A 23,783-nucleotide genomic window follows, 5' to 3' on the forward strand; every position below is an offset into this window, starting at 1 on the left:
TCCATGGACCAGGATTTCACTCCTGCCTGCTGTTCTAAGAGCACGCTGTGATTTGAGATATTTTAACAAAATTGGCTATAATTCTAAGCAACTCCTAAGCACAAAAGAGTTGTTTGTAGGTCAGCCCTCCATCCTAAAGTGACATGGGACCTAGTCAGTAAAGCAATCACATGTAATTCCCTAATATCCATATCTTCTATAATCTCTACCACATCACAATGGGCTCTGGAACATGAACAGAGATTATATAAATATGTATATCTATATCTATCTATACATGCAGACATATATACATGCATAAAATAAGAAATACATATAAACAAATATACATATAAACAAATATACATATGTGTATAAGTTTATTATAGAGTTAATAGTTAAGAAACCACTTGAATTTTTTTTTTTTTTTTGCCATTTTGTATGTGAAGATCCAACCATATTTTGGAAGCAGGTTGGATGAGGCTCAGGCAATGACAGATGTGAAGTCATTCACTTATATTTCAAACAACACGAAGAAGTCTAGATGGCCATATTCCACACTGTAGGTTTTTCATATCATCACCTTAAAGACTCCAAATTGCCCACACAAATGTGTCTGAACCATGGGAATCTTCATCCTTATTTCAGCAAGTAAGGATATTGGAGCTTATACATATATGTATATTTGTTTATATGTATTTCTCATTTTATGCATGTATATATGTTTATGTTTTTACAGCAGCAGCATTTATAATAATAAAAAATAAATATTCCAAATGCCCATCTCCAAAGGAGGTATATAAAAATTGTGGTGCATTTGCACAGTAGGATCCAGACAGTAATAAGAAAGAGTGAACTACAAAGCAGCATCCATAGATTTCAAATTATAATTTGAACCACAAAAAAAGTAAGCTATGAAAGAATACATTCTATAGGATTCTACATAAATTTTCTAAAACAGGCAAAAAAAAAGTGTTTGGGAATGCATGCCTTTCTAGAAAATCCATAAAGTAAGGAATTAATAACACAGAATCTGAAGAGCATTTACCTCTAAGAAGGAGAAAAATGAGAAAATTGTCAGAAAGAAGTGGAAAGATGCTCCCAAGTTGTGATAATGTTTAAATGTTCTGAGTCTTGAGCTAAGTCATAGATACATAGGTACAATTTTAAGCTATACACATTCTTTTTATGAGTGTCTATAAAAAGATATATTTAGTAAGTAAATATAATTTTTAAATGAAGTTATGAGGGAGCAAGGCTATTTACAAACTATCATAAAGATGGCTGTTGTATAGTGCCTGCCAAGGATGAAGGTTGTCTTAAAAATGCTCCTCATGACACCATCCAGAAGATGGAATAGGAGAGGTATCCCTATGTGGACATCCAGCATTTCCTCCAGAGCTATGAGTTGTCTAGGATGATTTTCTAAATCCCATGTTTGCAGAATGATGATGAGATGAGATGAGATGAGAATCTTCCATCCTTTTAGGGGAGACTTAAGCCACTTCACTCCACCAGGAATAAATCAAAGACCTAATGCTAGTTGAGGACCTACTATAATCCAGCCACTCTCCTAAGTGTCCATATAAGAATTATATCATTTCATCTCCACAATAACTCAGTCAGGTAGGTACTAATATTAGATAATTTACCAATGAGGAAATGGAAGCTGTTAATTTAAAGCAGCTAGAGTGAACTCAAACAAGATATGTTTGGACCAAACTTTGTTCTAAACCATTCTGCTAGACTGTCTCTTTCCTTTTATATAATTGTACTTAAACATAAGAACCTGCATTCAAAAGATTCCATTTATTTCTCCGTTGGTTTTTTTTTCAATAAAATGAATGCATTCATTCTCTTTTGGAACCTGTTACTTTAAGCTACATATTTCATGGTGCACAAAGTGATGAGTTTTGGCATAAGACTCTACCCACGTTCCCTCTGTCTCTGGTTGGAATTCTAAAATATAATATGAAAGGCATATTGAAACAAACCTCCTGGGATTTCTTCTAACAACTTATTACTAATTCTGTTATTATGAATAATAACTTTCTCTTTATTAGCTTTTTAGTTGCCAATAATTTTTTGCATTATTTAGAAGATTTTTTAAAATGAGTTTTTATCCTCCAAACTAATCACTTCATTTCCAGGAATTTAATCTCTGAAATATTCAGACAAGTGCATTATGGTGTCATTTTCAGTTGTCCAGCATCCATTCCCTTTTTTTCTGATTAAAGCCCTTGGATTTTTCTTTGAGAAATCATTATTTCTCCTTGTGAGTTTGGGTAGGACTGTCAATAAAGATGCCATGTGTTCTCTTGGCCAAATAGTGGACATGGACACAAGAAAAACATTATGGACCCTCTTCCTTGGACTTCATTGGAAGTGATCAAGGTCAGGACATGGCAGTAGTTGACTTATGTCCATGGTAGGGGCTTCCATCAACTTCCCACTAGCTTTGGCTACCTGGATCCTCAGAGCTTCCCAGATCCATCTGCCTTCTGATGTTTACTTTCTCACTTTGTGATTCAAACTTGTAGGTCACCTCAATCATTCCAATAAATTCTTTCTTCCTCCCTTCTATCTTACCACAATTAACCTCTGTTTCATTTTAACTAAATTCCAGTTAGTTAACATACACTTTTTTTTTATTAGTTTCAGTTCTACAGTTTAGTGATTCAACACTTCCATACAACACCAAGTGCTCATCACAAGTGCCCTCCTTAATCCTCATCATCTGTTTTACCCATCCCATTCTGGATGGATGGTCTTCTCCTCTGGTAACCATATTCTCTATGAGTCTATTTCTTGGTTTGCCCCTCTCTTTTTTTCCCCCTATGATTGTTGTTTCTTAAATTCCACATATGAGTGAGATCATAAGATATTTGTCTTTCTCTGAGCTTTGACTCTAGCTCCATCCACAGCATTGCAAATGGCAAGACTAAATTCTTTTTTATAGCTAATAGTCCACTGTATATAAATACCACATCTTCTTTATCCATTCATCAGTTGATGGACATTTGGGCTCTTTCTATAATTTGGCTATTGTAGATAATGCTGTTATAAACACTGGGGTGTATGTATCCCTTCAAATTAGTATTTTTTGGGGGGGGGGTTGGGTAAATACATAGTAGAACAATTGCTGGATCATAGGATAGTTCTATTTTTTAATTTTTTGAGGAACCTCCATTCTGTTCTCCAGAGTGACAGCATCAGTTTATATTTCCACCAACAGTTTAAGAGAGTTCCCCTTTCTCCACATCCTTTCCAACATCTTTGTTTTCTGTATTGTTAATTTTAGTCGTTCTTTTCCTTAAGACCAAGGGATCCCAACTGATACATTATCCAAAAATGTATTATAAGGTACTCATCATTGTATTGTTCATAAGAGCAAAAAAAAAAAAAAGGAAATATCTTACCACATGAGAATACTTTAAATAAATGAGGGTTTATTCAAATGAAGTATTCTAAAACCACTCAAATTGGTGATATAGATTTATAATTATTGACTTGCAAAATGTTTGTAACATATTGTTAAATGAGAAAAGCAACTAACAGAGCAGTATGTATGATATGATCCATTATGTAATATTATTATATACCAACATATTAATAATCATCATTGCTGGGTAGTGGAGTTATGAAAGTTATATTGCTTCCCTATATTTGCTACTGTTTCTTCAATAAATTTGCATTCCTTAGAGGAAAAATATTACTTTCATTTATGCTCATTTGAACAAATAATAATTTTTTCCAGAGGGATTTTTAAGTCACAGATCAGGAAATAAAAATGAGAATCCCAAGTACATCGTTAGTGAGTTTCAATAAAGTAGCACAAGATTTCCATGGACTAGATTCCTATTCCATGTGTTCTGCAGCCCAACTGATGAGCCAAATCAAACACCATGGAGAGTAATTGAGAGAAAAGTACCAGTGGCTTAAAGAAGGGGGGAAAAAGCCCAACTGGTCAGCTTTATCACAAATTGGATTATGATTTAAATTGGATTATCCCCTAAAAAGAGTTAGAGTCGGGGGGGTGGGGGGGCCTGGGTGGCTCAGTCAGTTAAGTATCTGCCTTCGGCTCAGGTCATGATCCCAGGGTCCTGGGATCAAGCCCCATGTGGGGAATCCCTGCTCAGCAGGGAGTCTGCTTCTCCCTCTGCCTCTGCCTCAACCACCCACTTGTGTTCTCACATCTTCTGCTCTCTCTCTCTCTCTCTCCAATAAATAAATAATCTTTAAAAAAAAGAATCAGAGTTGGGGGTACCTGGGTGGCTCAGTCAGAGACTGACTTGATTTCAGCTCAGGTCACAATCTCAGGGAGGTGAGATCGAGTCCTGTGTGAGGCTCTGCACTGAGCATGGATCCTGCTTGGGATTCTCTCTCTCCCTCTCCCTCTCCCTCTCCCTCTCCCTCTCGCTTACTCATTCTCTCTCTCTCTCTCTCTCTCTCTCTCTCTCTCTCTCTCTTTCTCTCTTTGGAGAGGGTGTTGTATGGGGGGAAATCACTGAATCACTATGCATCTGTCACAAACCAGCTTTATGTCACTGGGCAAGCCACTTACCTTTTGAGTCCTGGTCATATATAAAACGAGAGGCAGAAATAGATTACCTGTGGATTTTCTCTAGAGTCCAAGAATCTTCAATTTATAAAAGGGAGACAGGTGAAGAAATTAATTTCTATGTTCAACCTGATGCATTATCTGCCTAGTGCCTCTTCTGGTTACAGCATGTGGTGTTAAATTGGGAAGCGAATCTCAAACCCGAGATGGTTGACAAATCTTATTCTACCTAATGGAGAGTCAGTGGTTGGTTCAGACACCAGTGTGTATACCCCAGATAGAACCAATGAGGTTGACCTCCTCCGTGGGGCTAGGCAATACCCAATTCATTGAGAGCCTAAATAGAATAGATGGTAGAGAAAGGTGGATTTTCTTGTGCTCTCTCTCTCCTCTTGAGCCGAGACATCTGGTTCTTGGGCTTTCAGATTCAGACGGGGACTTATATTTTGAGTACCTACCTCCTCCATCCCTCTTCCCTCTCATTCTTCAACTTAACATCACCAGTTTCTCTGGTTCTCTACCTTACGAATGGGACTTCTCAGCCTCCACAACCACATGAGCCAATTCACATAATAAATCTCTTCATATATATGTATCTATATTGTTATCATCATTTTAGGAACAAGGAATATAAGGCTTAAGGAAATAGTTTGCCCAGAGTAAGTCAATTTCTCTTACTTTGGAAAGAATAAAGAATGGTCAGTGATTGGCAATTTTGGGATTGTTTTTCATGAGACTTGTTCACAAAACTGAGACTTATTTTTCATGTCTCACTTTTCCTTTGGGTTATGATCTGATATTTACATAACCATTAAGTGTTTTCTGCAAATATGTTGGTTATTTTCAATAATTTATTCTTTACCAACAAGTGTGTGTGTGTGAAAAATGAACAGGTGCCTCCAGTATCCATTCTCCCCCCTCACTGGTAATGTGAACTTGACAACATGCAGGAGGGGGCTGTATTTCCCAACTTACTTTGTAGTTAGGTGTGGTCATGTGACTGAGTTTTTTCTCTCTCTTTCTTTCTTTCTTTCTTTCTTTCTTTCTTTCTTTCTTTCTTTCTTTCTTTCTTCTTCTTTCTTTCTCTCCTTCTCTCTTTCTCTCTTTCTTCTTTTTTTAAAATTAAGTAGGCTCCATGCCCAACATGGGGCTTGAGCTAACAACCCTGAGATCAGTAGTCACATTCTCCACAGCTGAGCCAGCCAGATGCCCTATCATGTGACTAAGTCTTAACCAATTAAATGTAGAATGGAAGCATCATGTGAGAGCTTTCTTAGAAGACAATGGTAATTACGCTTTGCCTTTTCTATCCTTGTTCATTTACCCACTTGAAGCTTGGAATATGTATGTGATGGGTGGAGACAGAGTCATTATCTTGGGACTCAATGTAGATGGAGTTTTCTGAAAGGAGCTTGTGTCTCTGAAGATTTTGCAGGACAGAACCACCATAACAGCCTTACATGGCCTTCCTTTCCATTTTACGTGAGAGAGATAAACTTGTATTTTTTAAGCTGTCTCTATTGCTGCAAAACCTAATCCTAAATAATGGCTCAGATGACATACAATAGAACTATACAATTTTAGAGCTAGAAAGAAGTCATGAAGACCTCTACCCCACATATTAGAAATGGGGGCCTCAAATCTTTTAACAGAAGAGTGTTCTTTTAAAGGGGGACCAATAATCATTTTAGTTATCATTTCCCTTGATATATTTAATGCCCTTACATGTTAATCCAATGGTATAAATTTTATGACACTCTAATTATTCAGCCAGTTTGATTTTGAACTCTCTTAAGGGATCAACAGGAATAATTAGAAAAATAAAACAAGAGCTTTGCTTTCAGATATTCATGAGTTTGGATCCAATATTAGTCACTTTTTTTACTCCATAATTTCCTGGCCTTCACTTAGTACATTACTTGTAAATTTGGGTTGATAACACTTCATAAGATTTTAAGATGAATTAATGTCTATGAAAACACCAGCATCTAACATGCATGAGGTACTCAATCAATATTATTTTTACTCTTTCATCTGGGGAACACAGCTGCAATCTACAATATGAATAGTATGGTATAATGTAAGACATATTGATTTGGAAAGCAGATATAACTGGATTTGTACCTCAGTTATCTCATCCATAGGGATTGAGATTTTAATGATACTTACTGGGGTGCATGGGTGATTCAGTCAGTTAAGCAGCCGACTCTTGGTTTTAACTCAGGTCGTGGTCTCAGGGTCATGGAATTAAGCTCACATCAGGCTCCTTGCTCAGTACAGAGTCTGCTTAAGATTCTCTCTCTCCCTCTCCCTCTGCCCCTCCCTCCACTCACACTCTTTCTCTCTAAAATAATAAATAAATCTTTTAAAAATGATACTTAACTTCTTAGAGCCCCATTTTTGAGATGTAAAATAGAGGTAATTGTATATTACATAGGCTGAGACAAAGATTAGATATAATGTGTCTCAGGAGTCTGATATATAGTAGGTATTCAACAAATAGAAGCTATTATTTAGTATTGGGACTCCACTGCCACCCATGTAGCATACATACCTTAATAGAATAGAAGTTTCCCTGGTTTTGCTGGTTAATGAGAGAAAGACTAAGAGGTGTGAAAAAATTTTTATTGCCCTTTCTGAAAGACATAGGATAACTCGAATCTTTTTAAAATGCATTTAGATAAAAAGATAAATAATTCAAATTAGTTTGTTCTCTTTTGGTTGCAAAGGAAGAAAACCTCAAAGAACATTAACATGAGCACACATACCCCCAAAAATCTTATCAGTTACATAATTGAGAAGTTGAAGAAAGCCTCAGGCATGGCTGAATCTGTATTTTTAATCTGCACAACATAATAATGCCGTTATGTGCTCTCCCTCCTTCTCTTTCTCTCTCACCACCCCCCTTCTCTGTGTGTGCGTATCTCTCTCTTTGTCTCTCTCTCTGTCCTCGCCTTCTCTCTGAGTCATAGCTCTGCCTTCATCTGTTTTGGCTTTTCTATTAGGTGGATTATTCCTTCAAGATGGCAAAGATGTCCACCAATAGCTCTAAGGTTACTTCCTTTATCAGCTTAGCTGCCTATCAAAAAGAGCATGTCACTTTCCCAACAGGGTTTGGAAATTAAAGTAGCAGAGAAGAAGGTTACGAAGGGCCTTGTGTGCATACCAAGGAGTTCTGACTTCATCACAATAGCGATGGGGGCCATTGAATGTTTTCAAGTTGGAAATATCAATCTCTGTCTGAAAAAGAAAATGGTAAGACAGTAGCAGAAGTACTGAAATGGGTTAGAAGGTAGTTTGCAGGACTTTAGATGGGACATTAGATTATAAACTGAAATGATGGCAACAGGGAGGAGGATTCTGAATCAAGAAATAATTTTGAGGTGGGGGCACTCGGGTGGCTCAATCGGTTAAGTGTCTGCCTTCAGCTTAGGTCATGATCTTGAGGACCTGGGATCCAGCCCTGTATGGGGCTATCTGCTCACCTGAGGTCTGCTTCTCCTGCTCCCTTTCCCTCTACCCCTTCTTCCGCTTATGCATGTTCTCTCTCTCTCTCTCTCTCTCTCTCTCTCTCTCTCTCATAAATGAATAAAATCTCTTCTTAAAAAAAGAAAGAATTTAGGGGCATCTGGTTGGCCCAGTGGTTGAGTGTCTGCCTTCGGTTCAGGTCATGATCCCGGGGTCCTGGGATCGAGTCCTGCATCAGGCTCCCTACATGGAGCCTGCTTCTCCCTCTACCTATGTCTGTGTCTCTCGTGAATAAATAAATAAAATTTTAAAAAAAGAAAGAAAGAATTTTGAGGTTAAATTGATAGGATATGGCTACTTCCATGGGAAGAGAGAAGCAGAGAGAGTGTTTGAGAACATTTCCAAGTTGAGCAACTGATTATTAAATCTTAGTGGAGGTAATATGCTGAGTGAAGTAAGTCAATTGGAGAAGGACAAACATTATATGGTCACATTCATTCGGGGAATATGAAAAATAGTGAAAGGGATTAAAGGGGAAAGGAGAGAAAATGAGTGGGAAACATCAGTGAGGGAGACAGAACATGAGAGACTCCTAACTCTGGGAAACGAACAAGGAGTTGTGGAAGGGAAGGTGGGCAGGGGGACAGGTTGACTGGGTGTCGGGCACTGAAGGGGGGCACTTGACGGGATGAGCACTGGGTGTTATGCTATATGTTGGAAATCAAACTCCAATAAAAATACACACACACACACACACACACACACAAAAGATCTTAGTGGAGGTACCTGAAACTTGTCATAGAAGAAGAATGTCCATGGGAAGGAATGCAGAATTCAGTGGGCCTCATGAGTGTGAACTGGGTCCCAAGTAGAGGTATTCGTAATGGGAATATATCCAAAGCATTACAGAAATATGGAGACTGAAGATACAGTGTGATCAAGTATTGAAGACAATTCTCAGAGTCACTCTTCAAATGAATGACTGACAAATTAGAACAAATTTGGGGGAAGAAAGTCGTGGTGATAAGGTGCTTGTGAGTTATATCAGGTGGCAAGGTACCTGCTTCTTGGTCTTATAGTGAATAATTAAAGTATTTCAAAATACTCAGGACTTCCCTTGGCAGTACTAAATACTCAATGAAAGGAAATTATCATGAAGGATCAAGGAAACAAAGAGTTTGGTTCTAAAGAAGCAAAAAATGCAGGCAGCTACTAAAGGATCAAATGATATACTATTGCACATATATGTATATCAAATCATCACATTGCACACTTCAAATATATTCTAATTTTGTCAATTATACTTCAATAAAGGTAGAAATTACTGTCTTAGGAATCATTTAAAAATATTTTCAAGGGGTAAAATAGAAATCCTCTGCCCGAGAACATTCCCCATGACTCAAGTAACCCTGCTTATGCCCTTTGAGTCTTTGTAAAAATACATTTCCAAAGGTAAAAGCAAAGCAAAGTCTAACAAAGTACATTATGCCCAGAGAAAATTGAAAAATATAATGTCAATTGTCCTCTATTTGCAATTGAATACCTTCTTCTTATGCCTAGTGAGGCTTGTCAGGCTAATGAAATTTGGCATTTGATAGCATTGCTATAGGAAATGAATCAGAGATCAGACTCACGGAAATTCTAGTATGAGGAAGAGCCTCAGAGATACTTGGTACAACCTACTTACTTTATAAATGTGAAAGTGAATCCCAGAGAAGTCAAATGACAGCCTTAAACTCTGAAGCTTGTTTAGTAGAAGAGTAAGTGTTGGAACCAGGTCATCTGGAAACTATCTCTTCTCTTTGACTCTGTAAAAAAATACACCATTGCTCCTGGTGCTGATCCACAGGAAGGGGTTGCACTTCCATTGAGGGGCACACACAAAAGAAGAAAATAATGATCTGAGTTAATTGTACAGGGATAGCTTCCCCTTTCTTGCTGTTGGTTTAAAGAGAAAAACGAAGTATTCATCTTATCTACTCTAAAAATGAATATTAGGAGACACACTCTCTTCATGAGCAAGCATTTTAAGAACTTGTTTGGGCCTCCTGGGAGAAGCAGAGAGACCACAAAGAGAAGACAGAAAATTAGAGGGAAAAAATACACGTTAAGATGAAATAAAGAACAGAGGCACCTGGGTGGCTCAGTCAGTTGAGTGTCTGCTAGTGATCCCAGGGTCCTGGGATGGAGTCCCACGTTGGGTTCCCTGCTCAGTGGGGAGTCTGCATTGCCTGTGCCCCTCCCTCTGCTCATGCTCATGCTCTCTCTCTGTCTCAAATGAATGAATAAAATCTTTTTTTAAAAAAAGGAGGTAATAAAGAATAAGAAAGCCAAAAGATAAAGAGGCAGAAAAATAAGATAAGGAGCAGAGAAAAGAAGGGCATTAGGGAAGAAGAGAGGAAGTCATACAGAAAAAAAGAGAGGAACCAAAATGGAAACTATTAATCCAAATAGAAGACAGAAATGGAACACAGAAAATGAAGAAGAAAAAAACACTCCAAAATCAGAGAATGAGCACAGATCATGTGAGATAAACTTAATAGATTCTGTAGTAATTGTATCAAGTTATTATCTGTCTCTTCACATGGGAAATGACATCAGAGAAAATCAGGGCCAGTTAACACTATTCTTCTGATAATCTTTTCTATTTATTATTAAGAACAATAATATTTACCATTTCCAAACCCCCTACAGTGTACCAGGTGCTCTACAGCGATGAGAACTAAACTATAGGATACCATATCATATTTCCTGACCAGGAGACCAAGGCCTTGAGAGGTTAATTAACTTATTGCCCAGTTCACCAGAATACAAATTCCCCTTCGACTTAAAAGTTTTGTTATATGTGGAATAAGGTTAATTCCTACCCCAAATAAATCAAGATTTTACAAACAATGAAGGAGGAGTTTCAATATTCAGAAATTTTTTCATTGTGTAATTCCGTACCAAAAATGACACTCAGAACATTTCAAGTATTCAAATCATATTTGTTGAAGAAATAAGTGGATGGATGATTGGATGGATGGATGGATGGATGGATGGATGGATGGATGGATGGATGATCAGGTGGATGGGTAGATGGGTGGATGGATGGATGGATGGGTGGGTGGATGGGTGGGTAGATGGATGGATGGATGGATCTTCCAGTATTCACTGAGCATTATGCATGCCATGGTGAACATAGGAGATACAGAGATGATTATAAATGTAAGTGATTTTAAGATCATTTGATGAAAATGGAGATTTTCATTAGAAAACAGGAATAAATCAAACCGAGATGCAGATTCTGGGGTATATCCTAAAATTCAGTTTCATGCTGGTAGAAGAAGCCAGAAATCTATAGCGTATAAATTTCCCCAGGTGACTCTTCTACACGTTAAAGTCAAGAACCCCCCCTTAGTGCAGGATTTCCCAAATTTGCTTAGCCTTAAGAATCCCCCAAGATTAAACATCAAGCAAGTCCAGGGTCCCACCCATGACCAAAAGAATTAGATTATTTAGAAAAGGAAGCAACAATGGGTCACTGTTTGTCTCTTTCCTTGCTGGTCAACTGGGGCTTGCAGGCATTTGATAAATTGTCCAGGCCTGACAAGGGAAAGACTGAGCAGAAAAAATGTGGGCATGAGTATTTCCCAATTGTCATCCCTGATGGTGATTTTCTTCTCTGAGATGACCCATGAACAAGAATTCCTACTATAATTACAGTACTCATGGATTAGGAACTTGCTCTCTACAGGGCCCGGGGCTAAAGATCATTTATCCAAATAGCATCTCATTAAATTCTCAGCCAGCCAGGAAGTCCATGTCATTAGCATGCCGTTGTTAGAAACAGGGAAACTGAGGCTGAAGAGTTTACGAAACCTATCCAAGGTCACCTCCCGAGGAATTCAGAGCTAAAATTCAGATCCAGGTCTGACTGAGCCAAGGCTCCTCTTTCATGGACCACATTCTTGCTCATTCTGTTCTCAGCCTTCCACCTGCTTCAATCCTCAACTTTTCCCTTGCTGGCCATAACACCTCCCCAGAAACTTTTCTTCATCTAGGCCAACTATTTCTTGTCGCCCCTGATGGGATCCATTGGGCTAACTCTGCTCTGGGATGAAGCTGACCTAATGGTGGAAATTGGAAGGCTGTTTCAGAAATCGTAAGATTTCTTACGATTAGGTAAGACAAGTCCTTGATTATTTAATCTGCCAAATAGGGATCCTGAAGCGCACCTGGCCAGGCTGGTATGCTAATGAAACAAATCATATAAATTAAGAAACTGGCATGTGTGTGGTAGGATTCTGATAAGTATTAATTCCCAGCTGCTGGAGCTGAACTTCTTCACTCAATCTGAGTAGTAGGAAGCTCTGCTGTCACCAGGCACTGGGTCTCCTAGAGCATGTTCAGGTGTATCTTAAGAGCATTAAAGACCATGAGCTTCTTTTCACCCATCTCTATCATCCCCCGCGCCCCCGCAGTGCCTGGGGCTGTGGCTGGCATACAGCAGGTATCAAATACATGTTTGTTGAATGAAAGACTTCCCAGTGAAGACATGCCAGGCCTGGTCACATCCACCATCTCTCTAGGCTTCCCTTACAAGCATGGAAGATCTCAGCCTCCAGGTTTAAAGCATGGAGTCTAAGATCCAACCATTTGGATTAAACCTTGCCTCTGCAGCTTAACCATCTGTGTGACCTGGAGAAGTTATAAAACATCGCTGAGCCTCTGTTTCCTCATCTGTGAAATGGGGACAGTAATATGCCAACATCATAGGGTTGCCATGAGCATATAAAGAATTCATATATGCAAAGGGCTTAAAACGGTGCCTGGCACATGGTACAGGTGATAAAAAAAAATCAGTTATCACTATTATGATAATCTCCCCATCCCACAGAGGAGAAAACTAAAGCTCATCTGCAGCCATAAAGTGGGTCTCTGGCATGGCCACTGTCCTGAACATCTAACCATATCCTCTGGCCATTTATCTGGGCTTCTCGAGTGTCCCCCTGAGCTTGCAGAAATGCCGTGGAGGGTGGGGGGGGAGCAAGGAAGAAAGGCAAAAAGTCAAGCATTTTCTAGAAGGGAACGCTTTACCCCTTCCCTTTGTCTCTGGGAATGCTGTATATCTGCTTTCCCCATCCTCCTCTACCTCTTACCCACCCCCCACACACACACACATTTCAGCAGCTCTTCTAGTCGGCTAGCAGCAGGATGCCAAACACCCATTGCAAGAAATGACCTGTGCTAAGCACCCATGGTCTCAACACAGCTTTATTAAAAATTAAGTCGCAAATTATAACACTCGCTGGGGAAGACTTGCTTTCCTCCCAATTACAGTTAATAGAAGAAAATTAATGTAGCAATTAATGTGGCTGCTCTCACAGCCCAACACAATATGCAAGGGGCCACGGCTCCCGTTCTTAAACCACGGCTTGATGTCGGCAGAAGCGGGGCCTGGAGCTTAATAAAGTTTTGCTTTTCCTGTGTTTAAACTCTCCGGCCATAACTTACTTAAGAAACACACAAAAAGAGATTATTTAACATTTTAGAGGTTCCCATGAGCCATAAATCATTTCCACACACGCCATATTTGTTGAAAAGGACAGAATACATTCAATTTTACAGTATATTAAACTTCATCTAATTTGAGCGTAAGAACAGACCAGCAAAATAAATGACCAATTTCTGAAGCAGAAATTACCATTTGGTTGGTGCCATTACAGGGCTGCTGGTATTTTATCATGTTCTTAACATAATATTGCTTGTCTAGCGATGCATAGTTATAATGCTATTCCAAATTAGAAGGCGGTGAAAGAGAAGTGCACACAGTTTTTTTTTAATAGGCGTCATTTGTCAGATGTTATTCTGAGGGCTTTGTGTTGATGATAATATGCAGATTAAAGGAGAAGTAAATGGGGGTGGGGCGAGCTGCCACCAGGAGGGAAGAGGTGCCCACTCCTGAGCTCTGAGACCCTCGGCTGTCAGGGAGCGAGGGATGGTCAGGTGGCCCCAGCCCCTGGACGCAGAGAACAGTAATTAATTGGTGCCAAAGCCTTCCAGGGAAAGGGAGCTTGTGGTGCTCAATAAAAAGCAAGATACCGCCTGGGATTCCAATGTGGGGTCTCAGCCTGCACGGTGACCACTGTCCTCCCCAGCGTTAGCAGAGCGCCGTGTCACTTCCGAAACGCTTTCATACCTGTTATCAGCCCGATGTGCCGAGAGCCCCCAGCGGGTAGTCACCTGTCTCCTGATCAAGCCCATGTTAGGGAGGAAGGCACCAGGGCTTGGCCAAGGAAAGGAACCGGCTAGAACGGTCCAAGTTGGGAAGCGGCCAGGCGGCCGTGCAAGGCCAGGCTGCCCGGGGCTCTGCTCATCGACTCAGCCGTTCCGTGCACACATAGTAATGAAGACCCTGGCAGGTGCCAGGCTCTGTGCCAGGTGCTATGAAAAACACAGAGCTTGGACCCTGACTCTCGGGAAAGCTCGCGGTCTAAGAAGGCGGCCAGGCACAGGGGTGGAAAGCTTGGATCCTGATGGAGGCTGCGTGGGTTTGTATCTCGGGCTCTGTCCCTTACAAGTTGTGTGACCATAAGCAGGCTACCTAACCTCTCTATGCTTCACTTTTCTCATCTTGAAAAAGGGCACACTAGGGATGTCTGGGGGGCTCAGCGGTTGAGCGTCTGCCTTCGGCTCAGGTGGTGATCCCGGGGTCCCGGATCAAGTCCCACATCGGGCTCCCCGCAGGGAGCCTGCTTCTCCCTCTGCCTGTGTGTCTGCCTCTCTCTGTGTCTCCATGAATATATAAACAAAATCTTTAAAAATAAAAATAAAAGGAGCACACCAGTAGCACCTGTTATGCAGACCTAGGACAGTTAAACCAGAGACCCTGTGGTTTGGCCGGAGCCTGGCTCACTGTTAGCTGTTACCACCTGCTTTCCGGCTAGCCTGTGAACTCTGTCACACCCTAATTCAGGTCATCGCCTGCTCTCACCTAGCGTTCTCTGCCTCCCACCTGGTATCCCAGCCTCCTCTGCATAGAAAATGCTGGAAGAACTTTGTGGAGAGAAAATGTGATCACGCTGCTCCTCTGCTTCCCATCGGCCCTTTTGGTAAAGTCCAGACTCCATCCTGGCCTGTAAATGTCTGTGCGGTCAGGACTCCGGCCACCTCTCCCACCACTTACCCTCTGTAATTCTGCTCTCCAGCCACTCTGAATGACAAATAGCCCCAGAACTTTCTGCCTTCTCTCTCATTTATCCTCTCCCTCATTTCCTTGATTTTGCAAAAGCCATCCCCTCTTCTTAGAAGTTCTCCCTCAGATCTCAGCTTACAGACCCCCTCCCCTGGAAAGCCAACCTTCATGTTCATGAATAGCTCAGATTTTAGGGGCACTTGGGTGGCTCAGTCAGTTGGGCAACTGAGGTTCGGTTTTGGCTCAGGTCATAATCTCAGGATCATGAGATTGAGCCCCTCTTCAGGCTCAGTGCTCAGCAGGGAGTCTGCTTGAGATTCTTTTTCTCCCTCTGCCCCTCCCCCTACTCATGCACATGAGCTCTCTCTCTCTCTCTCTCAAAAGAAAAAAATAAATAACTCATGTGTTGCCCTCTCTGCCCCCTAAAGTAGGTTCCATCTAGACCCACTTCCAGAATGTGTAGAGTCTTCTTCACACAACAACCAATTCCCCAACACCATTATGGTACCCAAGCATACAACTCTCCAACCCCAAATTCAATTCTGATGCCATCAACCCAGAGAGAGCACCAGAATCTAGGGTAGATGCCCTCCACTTCAGATACCAATTGCAAACCCTGATTGTTACCTGTGCTTCTGATCAGCTGGTTATAATTCAGAGGTTCTTGTGATTTCCCCTTCCCTGGGTTCCATGAACTCACTAGAATTGCTCCCAGAACCTAGGAAACCCATTTACTCACAAGACAACCAGGCACAAAAGATATTAAAGGAAATGAATCAACAGCCAGATGAAAACATACAGAGGTCCCTAACAAAGGAGCTTCTGTCCCATTGGAGCTTGGAGGCCAGCAGGATGGCACATGGAAGTGTTCTGGGCTCCCCAACCTGTAAGCTTTCAGAACCACCACCTCCTTTTGAATTTTTATGGAGGCTTTATTACACAGGCGTGATTGATTAACTCACTGGCCATCAGTGCTTGATTTAAACCCTGGCTTCTCTCTCCTTACCCCTCACCCCCGTCCCACCAACCCTCTTTCCCAAACCTGGGAAGTTCCAAACTCTGTTCCAGGTTGGTTCACTTAGCAACCAGCCCTCATCCTTAGGTATCTCCCCCAAATCACCTCATCAACATCCACCCAGTTGTGGTGAAAAGGGGCTTGTGAGGATTAAGATATCCACTTCACCTTTATGGCTCTGACAAGATTTCAGGAACTGAGGGGCAAGAGACCCAACATTATCACAAAAGATCTTTCCCCTTGCTCTTATCGTTTGGGAAATTCCAAGGGTTTGGGGAAGCTGTGAGCCAGGAACTATGGGCAAAGACCAAACACACATGAGAAATATATTTTGGTCATCTCTATGCTCAAATATGTTATTTCTTCTAAATCACAATATGGCACCCCCACACCACCTTGTGTTTCCCTCTCAGTATCATGTTGCACTCCAGAATATAATCACTGGCCGTCTTGTTTATTGCTCCCAATGGAGTATGAGTCCCAGTAGAGTGAGGCCTGTGCCTTTCAAGTTCTCCACTTGTATCCCAAGAACCAAGCACAGGACCTGGCATAGTGAAGGTGTTCAATAATTACTGGTTGAATAAATGAGTGAATAAATGAGACCCAATAGCTTCTGAGCCTGGGCCTTGGCTTCGCCCTTTGTATCATCAAGACCCACAGTACAACGAGAAGAGGCTTAAGGCTGGTGCGGTGCCAAGGTGTGCCAGGCTGAATCAGGGCTCTCCACAAGCCTCAGATTTATGCCCTATGCTCATGGCTGTGGGGCCAGCCTCCCAGATCACATAAATCACCATGCAGCAATCTGGCTCCCGAGCCAGGGAGCCTCCTAAGCTCACAGCACTTTGCAGAGGAGCCGCTGGAATTAGGCATAAATCCACTTCTTGATTGAATAAGCAAACACCCCACTGCTCGAAATGATTTACTAAATTACAATGCACAGTGACAGACTTGGGAGATTTGGAGCATGGACCTGCTTAGCAATCGGACCTCTTCCAACTCCATAGCTTCCTCCACCCCTACCCCTCCCTGGTTCCACCAATGACTTCTCTCCATCCACTCGCCCAAATGACCAACTTTTACAGAGTGCCCTCACCATGCCATGTTAGGTACATACACATAAATGATCTAATTTAAATTTAACTTATGCACCAACCCTAGAAATTTGAGGTCATATCATTTTCCCCCTTATTTTTTCAGGTGTGGGAATGGAGGTTCAGATTAGGAAACCCCCAATATCACACAGCTAGTAAGTAAGCAAAGTTGAGATCCCACAAAATATCCACCAAGCCCAAGAACATTTCTACTACCACTAGACCCTCTCTCGTCATATTTCCACTTTGCCCTCAGATACTTCTTCCCATTTCCTTTTTAAGCTTTTTCTTCTCCCCCCCCCCACTTCCCTGAAATGTAATGGATATATAAAAAAGGGGCACATAATTAATGTGTACATTTCGATGTTTGAACATAGGTATATACTCATGTCACTATCACTACAATCAAGGTAATGAAAATATTCATCACCACAAGTTACTCTGTGTCCCTTTATTATGTTTTGTTTGTCTTTTGGTTTTTAATTGTTTGGGTTTGTTGTGGGGGGGGACACTTCACAGAAGATCTACCCTCTTAACAAATGCTTAAGATGATACCTTATCTTTAACTATGGGCACTGTGTTGTACGGCACACTTCTGAAACTTACTCATCTTGTGTATCTATAACTTCAATGCTCCCCCAACCCCCTCCCCTGGTAGCGACCAATCACTGGCAACGATTTTAGATGTCTTACATAAGAGGAATCATGCAGCATTTGTCCTCCTGCGGTCGATTTACTTCACTCGACAGAATATATCAAGGTGCATCCATGTTGTTGCTTCTTCTTTCTTTTGCTTGGGTGTGTCAGGATAGGGTAGGTTATGTGGAAGGGGAAGGACGATGCTCTCAAGTTGCAGTGGCTTCATACCACAGAAGGTTCTCTATTTCTGTTGTTGTTATTCGGCCTATACATTTTTTTGATTTTGTTTTGTTTTAAAGATTTATTTATTTATCTGAGAGAGAGCAGGAGTAGAGAGAGGGGCAGAGAGAGACAGGGAGAGGGAGAGTCTCAAGCAGACTCCACACCTTCTGTGGAGCCCAATGTGGGGCTAGATCCCACAACTCTGAGATCGTGACCTGAGCAGACATCCAGAGTTGGGCGCTTATGACTGAGCCATTCAGGCACCTGCAGCCTTCACATTTAAGACAGTCAGGCTTGGAGTCACTCACACACTTGGGCTGGCATACTCTGTCCCCCTGGAATGCAGCATTTAGAACACAAGGCCATCTTGGTCACTATGGCAGGAAAAGAGAGGGAAGTTTAGTATTAGCAATTCAATGTCTTCCACTAAAAGGTACCCCTGACCTGGCTGCTTACAAGCCACTTGACATACCTAGTTATGTGATCCCACCGACCCATAATGGGATTCAGAATTATCATATGCCCTAGAAGACATGATTTTTTTTCTTGATGAGCATTACCCAACACCCTCATGCTCCCCTCTTGTTCTCATTCAGTAGTCCATTCATTCAACAGATATTGACTGAGCTTATGCAATGTGCCAGGGCAATGTACTGACACTGGGAATACAGAAGCGAAGCAAAATGCACATGATCCCTGCACTCTAAAAGCTTACTTTGTGATTAGGGACACAGATACTAATCCAATTAGCATACAAGTAAACCAGGACTGTGTCGAGTTCCATAAGAGATAACCAAATGGTTTTATGAAAATCTATAACAGAAGTGTGATGTAACCTAGGAATCGGGAGAAGCTTTTATTCAGATAGTTTTTGATCACAAACAACAGAATCCACCTCTACCCAAATTAAAAAGACAAGGAATGTGATCCAACGATATAGGGTAGCTCACAGACTTGAATCTACATAATCTAGGATTCTTTCAATTTGAAATCTGGGCCAGATATGTTTATTTGGTGCAGTGCTATCTCCTTCCTAGCTGCAAGTCTAGGAACAAAAGTATCTGGCTTTTTCAGATGCCAAAAATGAATGACAAATGACAAATTGCAGCTACTCTGAGAAAGTAACAGTGGAGCTCATATAAAAACCAACAGAAAAAAATTAAAAATAGAGGGCTAACAGAAGCTATCAAAAGGAATAAGAGAGCAATCATCTTATACTTTCCTTCTTCCATACTTAAAAATAATTCAAATTCATATAAAAGTAGAGAAGATACTATAATACAAGTCCAGGTATCCATCACTTTGCTTCAACAATTATGAACTAAATCCAGTTTCACTTATACCCTCACCCACTTTATCCTGGCCCTATATCCATATTTAAAAATCCCAAACATCAAGTATATATATTTATGCAAAATAAGAAACTATTTAGAAAAACAACATAACCTTGATGTAATTATCACACCTAAAAATTATTTGATAGCCCCAAATATCTAATTAGCACTGACATCTCCTTGATTATCTTAAAAACTGTTATACAGCGTGACTGATATGAATCCAAATGAAATCCATATATTGTGATTCATTTACATGTCTCTTAACTCTCTTTTAACATATAGGTCTGTCCTGTGTATATTTTCTCATAGTAGATAAGTAATAAGGCAGACACAAAGTCAGACATAGGCATACACACAAAAATGATAGGGACATACTTATAGACATAGTTATAGGTACAGACATAAACCTAGACAGCAAAAAAAACAAAACAAGAAACACCTGGGTCACTTGTTCTGAGGACATCCTTGTGGTCTGAATTTTGCCAGTTGTTCCTCTGTCCCCAATATCTCCTATAAATTGATGTGAGACCCAGAGGCTTGATATGATTCAAGTGCAAATTTTTGGCATGATGAAATCATGGAAGATGTGTGCTTCTCTTGGAAGGCATGTAATTTCTGACTGTATTTTTGTGATGCCATTGTTAATTAATAAGTAGATCTACTAAATCATTAGGAGTTACAAAATGATGATATATGTGTTCTAGTAATATTTCTTTGTTCATTAGATGGCATATAAAACTAATATTGGAGAGTCAGGATAAATGCTAAAATGCTTCCTACTTCCCAGTTTTCAAAACAATGTGTTGGTTCTTCAGTATTTTCTAACTGTAAACCTTAAACTGTTTGTTTAGAATCATCAAGAACTCATGAATTTAAATATACTTGACACTCTTTAATCCACTCAAGTTAGTATTTTTATTAATATTCTAATAGTCCCATTTTTGGCCACTAGGACCTTATCCAATATTGGTTTCTGAGTCCTTGACTCAAGACTAGTACTTTCTGGTGGCTTTCTTGCTGTCTAGAATGACAACATATTTCAGGCTCATCTTGCATGTTCTATCCTAGTCCTAGATTCAGCCTTTTTGCCAATTAGCCTTCATTGCTTCGAATGGAAAAATGGTATGGTATTTAGAGATCATAATATGGGCACTAGTGGTGTCCATTGTCAGTGAATTGATCGTTGTTTCTGGGCCTTTTCAGTGGACTCCATACTTACTCATCTCTTTCTCTTCTTTAATCTATACTTCCCCTTCTTGACCTATTGAAAGAGAGAATGACTTGTTCCGCACCTCATATATGACTGCTCAATTCCCACTGCCTCCCATACCATGGAGAAAACTATCATAATAAGGAAAAAGAGACAGAGATTCAATAAAGGAATGCAGACTCAAACTCACTTTGGGTTAAAACTAGCATTCAGATTAATGTTAGGGCTGGTAGTTACCCACACCGGTAGTTACTTACACTGGCAGCTACTTACACTGGTGGTTAAATACACTAAGTTTCTATGATATAGGGCAGCCCGGGTGGCTAGCTGTTCAGCACTGCCTTCAGCCCAGGGCCTGATCCTGGAGACCCGGGATCGATTCCCATGTCAGGTTCCCTGCATGGAGCCTGCTTCTCTCTCTGCCTATCTCTCTGCCTCTCTGTCTCTGTCTCTCATGAATAAATAAAATCTTTTTTAAAAAGTTTCTATGAGATAGAACTTGCAAACATCCTATAACCTCATTATTCATATTTCTCATCCAACCCTAGCCCAGTGGAGGGGGTTGTATGTGAAAAAAAATCAGTATCATTCTATGCATACGTACTATAATAGAACTTTCTGCAAAGGTGTGGATTTAGCACAATGCTGTGAGGATCTGATTGACTGGGACAGAAGAAAGCCAGGAAATTCTTCAAGGGAGAGTTGATATTTGTGCTACACCTAAAGAATTAATGGAAGTTTATCCAGCACATAAGGATAGAGCTTCTAAGTACAGGCAATAGCGTATCAAAGGAATTAAGTAATGCACAGGTAATTGTGCATACCTTGGGTTGGACTAGAACAAGCAAGATGATAGACATTACTTGAGCTTATTTCAGGATGTGATACGTTTGAGATGTTCAGGTGGCTATGCATAGGAAAGCGCTGGATACCCTGAGGCTAGAGTTTGGGTAAGTGAGAGAAGAGTGTGCTCAGGGTGCCTCTTACATCTAGCTCTCTGTGAGAAGCCAGACCATAAACAGATTTTTATGCACAGCTGTCAATGCTTTAAACCAAGGCTACAGCTGATAGGATCAGGGCTTGGCCAAACCCAACAGTCAGACCAACAGTCAGTGAAGTGGCCTGATGTGGAAATCTTGCCTGATATGGGCATGCTACATTTTGCCTAGTGACCACCTGATTATAAATAATGGGGAGTGTCAAATGGCTTAATCAGATTATTTCTCTTGGGAAGTTCACATAAGAGACAGAGAGGCAGAGAAATCCAGACATCCACAGAGGGAAGCAATAAATAGAAGCTGAGAGACAAGGGACGCTGGAGTGGAATCAGACAGGTTTCCAGTAGATACAGCATAATTAGAAATGGAGAAATGTTACCCAGAGGTCAAGACCCCAGAGATGCCGATGGATTCTGAATGACGTTCCTGTTCATTCTTTAGGGGCAAGTGCTAACATAATTTCCTAATGTAGCAGGAAACTGCGCCTGAGCTGGGACTGGAACTCCAATGCCCCTGACAGTTCCATCTAAATGACACCCCACTGCACATCCATGCCCAGTGTGCCTGAAGGGGATTCTTATATAGGTGGAGAGGATGTTTTCTGGGTGGAAGGTCCAACAAAGGACATAGGCCATCATTAATGACAACAGGTGTGCCAAAGCTGATGGATTCTGTGAAACATGGGACACAGGTAACACTGCCTTTCTGGCCAAGGCAACCAGAGTTTTGCAGAGAACTTGGGACAAAATTCTTACCAAACTGTCATGGAACCCAACGCCATTTCGATAACTTGAGGACAAAGAGAGCCCCTGAAAACACAAATATTTTTCATATGCGCCATTAACAATAGAAGAGATGTCAATGAAATGGTGGTGAACAGAACTCAGGAAACCCAGTGAATTTATTTCCATTTTTCCCTGAGACACCCTGTGAACTCCCCGATTCCTGTGGAGTTAGCTGTGAGAGGAGAGTTTCCAACTACCAGCTGGGGCTGAGAGTCAGAGAGGTTCAGATAGCAGTGTCATCTCAACACAGGATCTCCAAACCTAGGGTCGGGTTACCTATACTCCCCTCAAGCGTCCCTGTCACTACAAGTTGACTTTCTTTTGTAATTGTAATGAGCCTAATTAACAGCATCAGAGGAAATAAAAATATAGATTTGACTCTCAAGGGGCAGCATGGAGTGGTAGCTGAAACCTTTTCCAATTAACGCTTTCCTGCCTGACACTGGATCTGCTTTGGGCTTCCATGGGTAGTCAGAAAACCTAGCAGGTTAATATATGAGTCCTCTGCTTGGGAATAATTGCCTCCAAGCAACTGATGTAGCAGCCACTGTGCTGTCCTTTCTCTCAGAATCTCAGTGATCATCACACTGGTCTTTTTCGATGGAGTTATTTGTTTCCACCCAGAAAAGTCGCTAGCACAGGGGCAGAGTGAAGGAGATGCTTCATCGCAAATGCTTCTTGGTGATAACTGGATGCTTAATTTCTTTTCTCTACCCTTCTGTATCACTTTAAGTCAGATAACCAGCCAGGTCCCAGGTGTATGTAGGAAAGTAGAGTTTCGAGCAATTCATTGTTAATTCAGTGTCTTTCCCAGCTGGGTGGAGATTGCCCTTACTCAGCATCTTGGTCTGGAACACACACACACACACACACACACACACACACACACACACTGGCTGGGGCATGCTCACGAGGGCCTATGGCACCGGTGGAAGCTGATGACAGTAGCAGCCTTGATTCTGTTACTTTATGTAGTTTGACTTGGCCCCTCTCAACCTCTCTGTGACATTCCACCGAAGGGGCAATGAGCAGAGTGGCAGCTCTGTCAAGCCACAGCCTGGATTTGCGTCCTGCGCCCTTGGGGAAGAAGTGGAGGAGGTGGGGTGTGGCCATCTCAGCCTGAAAAGGCTGCCAAAGTATTTCCAAAGCACCCACAGTCCATGTTGGCTTCCCTATGTGAGCACATCACATCTGAGGAAACACATCTGAGGAAACATCATCACAAACTGAGGAAACACGGAAGATCAGAACAAGACAAGGTTGCTCCACGGTAGGGAAAATAGGGCAGGCATTGCATGGAA

The sequence above is a fragment of the Vulpes lagopus genome, chromosome 3 (genome assembly GCF_018345385.1).
Source record: "Vulpes lagopus strain Blue_001 chromosome 3, ASM1834538v1, whole genome shotgun sequence".
Lineage (NCBI taxonomy): Eukaryota > Metazoa > Chordata > Mammalia > Carnivora > Canidae > Vulpes > Vulpes lagopus.